The following is a 9,674-nucleotide window of genomic DNA, read 5'->3' as shown; positions in this document are numbered from 1 at the left end:
TAAGAATGGAGGAAAACATTATAAAGGGTATATATGACAAAGCTATAGTCAACATCATACTTAATGGGGAAAAACTGAAACCATTCCCCCTAACCTCAAGAAAGAGACAAGGATGCCCACTCTACCCACTCCTATTCAACATATGCCTGGAATTCCTAGCCAGAGCAATAAAGGAAGAAGAAGAAATAAAAGGAATACAAATAGGTAAAGAAATAGTCAAAATATCCCTCTTTGCAGATAACATTTTCCTATACCTCAAAGATCCAGAAAACTCCACCCAAAAATCCTAGACACCAAAAACAGCTTCTGCCATGTAGCAGGATACAATATCAACTTACAAAAATCAGTAGCATTTCTATACACTAATAATGAACAAATTGAAAAAGAATATAGGAAAATAAGTCCACTTGCAATAGCCTCAAAAAAAAACTCAACTACCTAGAGGTAAGCTTAACAAACAAATGACCTCTATAAGGAGAACTACAAACCACTGAGGAAAGAGATTGGAGAAGACTACAGAAGATGGAAAGCTCTCCCATGCCCATGGATTGGCAGAATCAACAGAGTAAAAATGGCTATACTACCAAAAGCAATCTACATGTTCAATGCAATTCCATCAAAAATCCCAATGACATTCATCACAGAAATCGAAAAAAAATCTACCCTAAAGTTCATTTGGAAACACAATAGCCAAGATAATAGTGAGCAAAAAGAGCAATGATGGAGGTATCACAATACTCAATTTCAAACTATACCACAGAGCCATAGCAATAAAGACAGCATGGTACTAGCACAAAAACAGATATGAAGACAAGTAGAACTGAACAGATGACATGGATATGAATCCACACAGTTATGCCCACCTTATTTTTGACAAAATCTCCAAAAATAAATAATAGAGAATAGACTGCCTCTTCAAAAAATGTTGCTGGGAAAAGTGGCTATCTACTTGCAGAAAACTGAAACTACATGCATGCCTGTCATGCTGTACTGGTGTCAACTGAAAGTGGATGAAGGACCTTAATATCAGACCCAAAACTTCGCAGTTTCTACATTAAAGACCAAGGAATACAAAGAGCTCAAGAAACTAAACTCCCCAAAAATTAATGAACCAAGAAAGAAATGGGTAACTGAACTAGGCAGAACTTCTTCAAAGGAAAATTCAAATGGCCAAAACACATATGAAAAAATGCTCACCATCCCTGACCTAAAGAAAATGCAAATCAAAACCACACTAAGATTCTACCTCACTACTGTTAGAATGGTTAGCATCAAGAACACCAAAAACAACAAATATTGGTGAAGATGGGGGGAAAAAGGAACCCTCATACACTGCTGGTGGGAAAGTCAGCTAGTACAATCACTTTGGAAAAAAATATGGTGGCTCATTAAAAACTAAACATAAATCTGCCATATGATCTAGCAATACCAGTCCTAGGGGTATACTCAAAGGAATGCAACTCAAGTTATTACAAAAGCACCCGTACACCCATGTTTATTGTAGCACTGTTTACAATAGCAAAGATGCCCAACACTGATGAATAGATTAAGAAAATGTGTTATGTATACAGAATGGAATTTTATTCAGCCAGAAAGAAGAAAGTCCTTTTCTCATTTGCAAGTAAATTATGGATATAGACACCATCATCTTACTTGAAGTTAGCCAGGACCAGAAAGCAAAAAAATCACATGTTCTCCCTCATACATTGATTATAGACTAAAACAAATGCTATAATATTATTGGACAGGGGTCACAAACCAAGAGGGCAGCATATATGGGAGAAATAGGGAAAGGAAAGGAAACCTAAAACTTGAATGTGGTTGATGTGCTCACTGTAGAAGAGTGAATATAGTAATCTTAAACTGACAGAGGCTGCTATGAGAAGGGGACCAGAAAGTAGGGAAGAAGTGTGGTAGGAATGAGCCAATCTGGGTTGAAATTCACAAGTGCATGGAATCAATACTAGGAATCTCTCTGTATAGCTATCTTTATCTCAAACTAGCAACATGATATGTGTTTCTTATTATCTTCCATGTTTTCTCTTCAACAAAATCAGAGAACAAGGAGGAGGGAGGAGGGATTGTGGAGGGAGTGGTGAGGGATGAGGGGGCACAAACATTGTATACATATATAAGTAAATGTAAAAACAATAAAATAAAAGGAGAAAGAAAACAAAATTCAGGCAAACACACATGAAGTTGCTATTAGGATGTGCCCTGTACCATGCCTCCCTTATCTTCTCTTGGCCAAAGCAATTCCTGTATTGAGAAGCAATATTGTCAGGGTGATGAAACAAAGTACTCAGACAAAAGGGCCTAAGGCAGATGAATATTTTTTAAAACACAACACAATATACCATGCTATATACATACAATTCCATAGTCAGGTAAAATTTCCTTGTGAAAAAGGTCTGCTATTTTCAGACACAACTATGGCAAGAATCATGTTATTCATTAAAAAAATAAAGAAATGTTATACTTCAGAACGATTTGTACTATCATTTTTCCCAAATGTAGGGAGTTTTTTGCTTTAACATTTTAATGAGATGTTTAAACAGCTTTTATAACTTTTTTGAATTGCTTTAGTTTGTGACAATGAATGTTAAACAAGTTAGATATTTAAGCACATACCATGATTTGATGTACTAATTAGATTTACAGCGGAAATATTGAAGTAGCAAAGAAGTATTATTTATAGAGAATCTAAATTTCTTCAAACTTAATTTGTTTTCTATTAACTGTTCTTTTCAGAAAAAAATATATGGCTCTAGCTCTATTTAATGAGATGCATAAATCACAACTAATGGACTATGACTCAGATTACCATCAATTTATGATGACAAAATTTGAACTTAGGCATCTATCTTTGTGTCTAGTTCAGTTGATTTGAAATATTTACAGGTGGGAAGAAAAGCTTTAAGTTTTAAAAATAGTACCATTGAATACGGTATGTGTCTGAATTCTGTGTGGTTCCTAAATGTTGAAACAATAAATATTACAAATTGAAGTTGAAAAATCAAAATATACAGGCAGGCTATACACAGATTATACATGGGTTTTGACCTAGAAAATCTGGCTATTAAAAGAGAATGAGAGAGATTTGGGGAAGATGAAGGAGAATGAAGAGAGGGAGAGAGATTTGGGGGAGGAGGAGGATGATGAAGACAGAAAATTAATATGCACATTTACTTATTGAGGAACTAATTATATCAGTCCCCTGCTGTGGTGGGTTGTGACATTGGGGCACTTGCTTCTGGCAATGTACAAAAGCCTACACCAAGCAGGAGCCCTCAAATACCAGGGTTCATTTTGATGCTTGTGGTCTTAATAGCCAACGTTTGATGTCTTCAGTTTTGCTAAATGGACTGAATATTAAAATATAAGTAACATAGAAAGCCCTACCTATTCAAATATTTTACAATATTCACCTACTTTTAGATTCCAATCACCTTAACAACTGGAGTCACTGCTACTGACTTTGATACTGAATCCAAAAATCTGAGATATTTAATGAGGCAAATTTTACTCTGTTCTCCTCTTTTCCCAATATATAGCTACAAGACAATTGATTAAGCTCTCACTGATAAATTTTGGTGTGTTTTTTCTAGCATTTTTGATCTTATTATCATAATGATGACCCATGACTACATTACCTATGTTTTTCAGTGTTGAAGAGAAAATATGGCAAACAGTCTGAACAGAGTGTTCAAAGAAAATGAATGCTTTCCTATCTTCTCTTTCACCTGGAATAACTCCTTCCTGTAAATGAGACTTCACATAAAATGTGTAGGGTATTGTTTTTTAATATTTTATTTTATCAGTTTTTGCATTTACTGATGGGTATATGCATTATTTGGGCCACTCCTCCTCCCCTGCCCCCAGGCAGCACCTGTTGTTCTCTAATTTTGTAGAAAAAAAAAATCAGAAAAACATGGCATTTTTGCTAGTTTGAGATAAAGATAAAGATAGCGATAGTTATACAGGGAGATTATTTATGTTGTTTCCATGCATACATGTTTTACAACCCAAATTGGTTGACCTCTATCAGACCCCTTCACTACCTCTTAGTCCCCTTCCCATAGTGGCCTCTGCCAGTTTAAGATTACTATATTAGTTCATCTACAGTGAGCACATCAACCACATTCAAATTTTTGGTTTCTTTCCCTTTTCCTATTCCTCCTGGGTGTAGTCTCCCTTAGTGTGTGACCAGTGTCCAATAATATTACTGCATTTGTTTTAGATGTATAATCTACATATGAAGGAGAACATGCTATTTTTGGCCTTCTGAGCCTAACTTCACTTAAGATGTTCTCTACATCCGTCCATTTGCCTGCTTATGATAAAATTTCATTCTTTGTGGCTGAATAAAATTCCATTGCATATAAGTATGACATTTTCTTAATCCATTCATCAGTAGTGGGGCATCTTGGCTGTCTCCATAGCTTGGCTATTGTAAATAGTGCTGCAATAACCATGGCTGTACAGGTGCCCTTGTAGTAACCTCAGTCACATTCCTTTAGGTATATTGCTGGGTATTTCTTCAACAAGATATTTACTTCCTGAATTGCTGATTCCTTGTTCTCCTTTCTCATGAAAGCACACTTGATAGCTTGAGATGAGTGGGCACATACAGACCATGATGAAACAAAATTTAGGAAAATACTCAAGACTTAAAAGATATCAGGAAGAAGGAAATCCCCCAAAGTAATTAGATTTGGGGAATACTTAACCAGAAGCAAACATTGCCAGCATCTAATTATCTGAAGAAAACATAAGCCCTCACAATTTTTTTAAACATTTAAATTATTTTCCTCCTTTTATCATTTTTACATTTACTTACATGTATATCTATTGTTTGTACCACCTTTCCCTTCCCCCCACCACTTCTGGGAAGAACCTGTTGTTCTGCCTTCTTCTCTGATTTTGTTGAAGAGAAAACATAAGAGATAATAAGAAAGACATATCATTTTTGCTAGTTCGGGGTAAAGATAGCTACAAAGAGAGAGTCCTAGCGTTGATTCTATGCACTTGTGTGTTGCAATCCACATTCTTTCATTTCTACCAGACCACTTCACTACTGCCTGGTCCTGTTTCCACAGTGGCCTCTGGACAATTTAAGATTACCATATTCACTCCTCAGCAGGGAACACATCAACCACATTCAAGTTTTAGGCTTCCTTTCCTTTCCCTATTTATCCAGTGCGTGTTCTCCCCTTAATGTGTGACCCATGTCCAATAATATTACTGCACTTATTTTGGGTCTTTAATCTGCATATGAGGGAGAACAAGTGATTTTTGGCCTTCTGAGCCTAATTTCACTTAAGATGATGTTCTCTATGTCTCCATCCATTAACTTGGGAACATTTCATTCTTCTTTGTGAATGAGTAAAATTTCATTGTGTATAAATAGTGCATTTTCTTGATCCATTCATTGGTTGTGGGGCATCTTGGCTTTTTCCACAGCTTGGCTATTGTAAATAGTGCTGCAATAAACATGGATGTTCAGGTGATTTTGTAATAACATGAGTCGTCTTCCTTTGGGAATATCCCTAGATTTGGTATTGCTTGATCATATGGCAGATTTCTGTTTAGTTTTTTAAGGAGCCTCCACATTGTTTCCTAAAGTGATTGTGCTAGCTGACATTCCCACCAGCAGTGTATTTGGGTTCCTTTTTCACTGCATCCTCACCTGCATTTGTTGTTGGCAGTGCCTTTGATGATAGCCATTCTAAAAGTGGTTAGGTGGAATCTTAGTGTAGTTTTGATTTGCACCTGGGATGGTGAGCATTTTTTCATGTTTTTTATCCATTTGGATGTCACTAGGAATAGAAGGAATATACCTGAACATTATAAAGACTATATATGACAAACCTATAGCCAGCATCATACTTAATGGGGAAAAACTGAAACCATTCCCCCTAAACTCAGGAAAGTGACAAGGATGTCCACTCTCTCCACTCCTATTCAATATATTCCTGGAATTCCTAGCCAGAGCAATAAAGCAAGAAGAAGAAATGAAAGGAATACAAATAAATAATGAAATAGTCAAAATATCTCTGTTTGCAGACATTTTCCTGTACCTCAAAGACCCAGAAAACTCCACCCAAAAAGTCCTAGACACCAAAACCAGCTTCTGCAATGTATCTGGATACAATATCAACTTACAAAAATCAGTAGTATTTCTATACACCAAAAATAAAGAAATTGAAAAAGAATATAGGAAAACAAGTCCATTTTCAATAGCCTCAAAAAAAAAAAAAAAAGTCAAATACCTAGGAGTAAACTCAACAAAGGTTGGAAATGACCTCTATAAGGAGAACTACAAGCCACTGAGGAAATAAATCAAAGAAGACTACAGAAGATGGAAAGCTCTCCTGTGCTCCTGGATTAATAGAATCAACATAGTAAATGGTTATACTACCAAAAGCAATCTACATGTTCAAAGCAATACCAATCAAAATCTCAATGACACTCATCACAGAGATTGAAAAGTCTACCCTAAAGTTCATTTGGAAACACAAGGACCACAAATAGCCAAGGCAATACTGAGCAAAAACAGCAATGCTGGAGGTATCACAATACTTGCCTTCAAACTATGCCACAGAGCCATAGCAATAAAGACAGCATGGTACTGGCACAAAAACACATATGAAGACCAGTGGAACAGAATAGAGGACCTAAATATGAATCCGCACAGCTCTGCCCACCTTATTTTTGACGATGGTGCCAAAAACATATAATGGGGAAAAGACAGACTCTTCAACAAATGTTGCTGGGAAAAGTGGCTATCTACTTGCAGAAAACTGAAACTATATCCATGCCTGTCATCCTGTACTAGTGTCATCCTTAATATCAGATCCAAAACCTTGCAGTTATTACATGAAAGAGCAGGGAATACCCTGGAAACAATGGTATAGTCAAGGACCTACTCAGTAGAACTCCAGCAGCCCAGCAACTAAGAGAAAAGATGGACAATGAAAAAGCTTAAAGAAGAGGCTCTAGAACTAATCTGTTGGGGTTGGACTCATGGAGCCACTTTAATAGCTATGTGATGGAAACCCACTTAACTTCCATGAGCCTCAGTTTACTCACCTATACCTGGAAATTATAAGAGTAGCTAATACAGGATCTATGAATTATAGAAAGCATTCAAATAGGGACTGTTCCAATATATTTTACAGTTAGTTTGATTCATGTGTATGTAAACAAAAATTTTAGCATGTTAATTTCTGTGTAATTTCCATATTGAAATTTGTCAGAATTGCCACACTGTGTCAACACTCAGATGTATTTATATACTTAATAAAGTTTAAAAATAATGATAGATTTTTATTCCTTTCCAGTATTTATATTTTCTATCTTTCTCTTTTTTAATGAGTTAACTAGCACTTTGGAGGAATGTTATTCTGATTTTGTTTGAAGGCTTTCTAACTGAAATACTATATTAAGTATTTGGCTATTACCTTTTGTATTGCACCCCTTATTAAACTGAACCATAAAAGACAGCAATATTTTTATAATTCTTCTTGTATTACCCAGCAAGTCAATTTAAACCACATTTCATAAACTGCCAGTTCAAGTTTATGTTTTATTTGTAAAATATCTAGTGTCAGAAATAAAATCTTCTGTTTCATAGAATAAAAAAGTTTATTTTATACAATCTTCTCAGAAAGCCTTTTATATTCTCTCTCTATTTTATCTTACCATTTTTTGTCATTTTTGTACAATTTTATGTAGCTTCTATACTATTTAACAACTTATTCAGTATAGTGGATTAATTGGTTTTAATTTAATTTACCAATTAAATGATTAATTCAAAATGAATTTTTAGTTGCATTAAGTTAATATTTGACTGAAAAAAATATATCTATATATTTAATCCATCTATCTGCAAAGCAACAGTATGGATGATTTTTTCCCTTGACCTGATACTCCTTGGTAGGCTATGTCTCATCCAGTATGTGAAATAATGTTCTTTTTCACTTATCTATAATGACATTAGTAACACTGCATAAAGAGCCAAAACAACAATAAGAAAAAGCTTACTGTATTTAAATAAATATTTATTTATTCTACTGCTCCATAGATTGAAAATTTGTAATTCATGCTGCTTTGGCAAGCTGCTATGTTGGTTAGTTGTTATTGGCTAAGGTGTCTAAAATGGCCTCATGACTGATAAATACTTTCTTGTCCAAAAAATTAACTTTATCCAACATACTACCCTGAGCTCAGTAGTCACACTGTGATGAGATACAAGAGTAAAGCCCAATTTCAAATTATTGGCAAGTTGGTAAGAGGAACTGCAAATTAAGGTAGAGGGAGACATAAAGATTACTGCAGTTATTTTTTGACAATAATGTAGCCCTCTTTCAGACAAAAGAAATCACAGAAGCTCTCATTTCGAAATAGGTTGGTTTTTCCTTTTAGTTCCTGATATATAATCTAATACATTTGAGTCAAGTAGAGTCTTCTTTCAAAATAACTAAATAAAGTTAATAATAATTCAGAAGTTTTCATTTAAACACTACTTGTTGAATATACAAATATTAATTTGTGTTTTCCATATGTTTGAAAGTCATTATTGCATCATTGGTTTTTGGGAAGTTCAATACCTAATGCATGCATCAACTTAATTTGATTAATCAGTACAGTAACTGAATATCTGGCTACCCTCCAAATATTTGGAAGACTACAAGATTGTTCCAGAAAAAGGGTTTGAAAAGTCTCATTCAGTATACATTGCAGTTTCCTGAAGTAGCATCTTCTTTTGATTCTTTTCTAAACAAAGAAAGAATAATCATATTTTTTTTATTATTCCTGTTATAGGAATGCCCATTTTCATTTCTGAAGTCCCTGAATCCAGCTTGAGATGCTGAGAAGCCATTTTTCTTAATAATCCCTTTTGTAATATCCTGCACATTCTGAACCCCACACGTTCCACAAACCAAACACAACCATGGCCCCCTTCCCCTCTAGTAGGTATTTGGAATAACACTGGCAGCAATAATGTTGGTTTCCATTTTATTTTTATCCCCTGGATTTGAATTTGTGTCTCTTTGAGGTATATGCATTTAGTAGAGAAAACTAACCTACTATAATATAACTTCTTCTTTTCTCAGGATTAAAATAAAAACATCCGTACAAGAACACTATTAGTTTTAACATACTCACTTATAATTTGAGCTGGAACTCTTTGCCTAAAGACATTTTGGGGACATAAGAAGAGAAGAGCAGTAAGTCCCCGAGAAAAAATCAGAGTTATACAAGTGACCACCCTGAAACAGAAATAACTAATCACAAAACGTAGCAGAAATAATAGAATAACTCTCCATATATCAGAGGGAAAGTATTCTGAATTTTAAAATATAAAAATAATACTAAAAATTATAAAATATAGATCTGAACCACATGTAAAGGAGTGGAGGTGAGACACAGAGAGAAGTTCATCTAAAAACTCCCAGAACAACCTGGATTTGGTGGCACATGACTACACTACCAGCTACTAAACAGACAGAGTTAGGAGGATTGGGGTTGAGGCAGGCCAGGGCAAAAGTGTAAGACCCTACCTGAAAAACCAACAAAAAGCAAAAGAAAGTCTGCCTACCAAGCAAGCACAGGCCATGTGTTCAACTCCTCCACCCAGAACAGCATACAAAAAGTAAAAACCAACTCCA

Source organism: Castor canadensis, chromosome 3 (genome assembly GCF_047511655.1).
Source record: "Castor canadensis chromosome 3, mCasCan1.hap1v2, whole genome shotgun sequence".
NCBI lineage: Eukaryota > Metazoa > Chordata > Mammalia > Rodentia > Castoridae > Castor > Castor canadensis.
The sequence above is the reverse complement of the archived record's forward strand: the minus strand, read 5'-3'. Positions refer to the sequence as shown.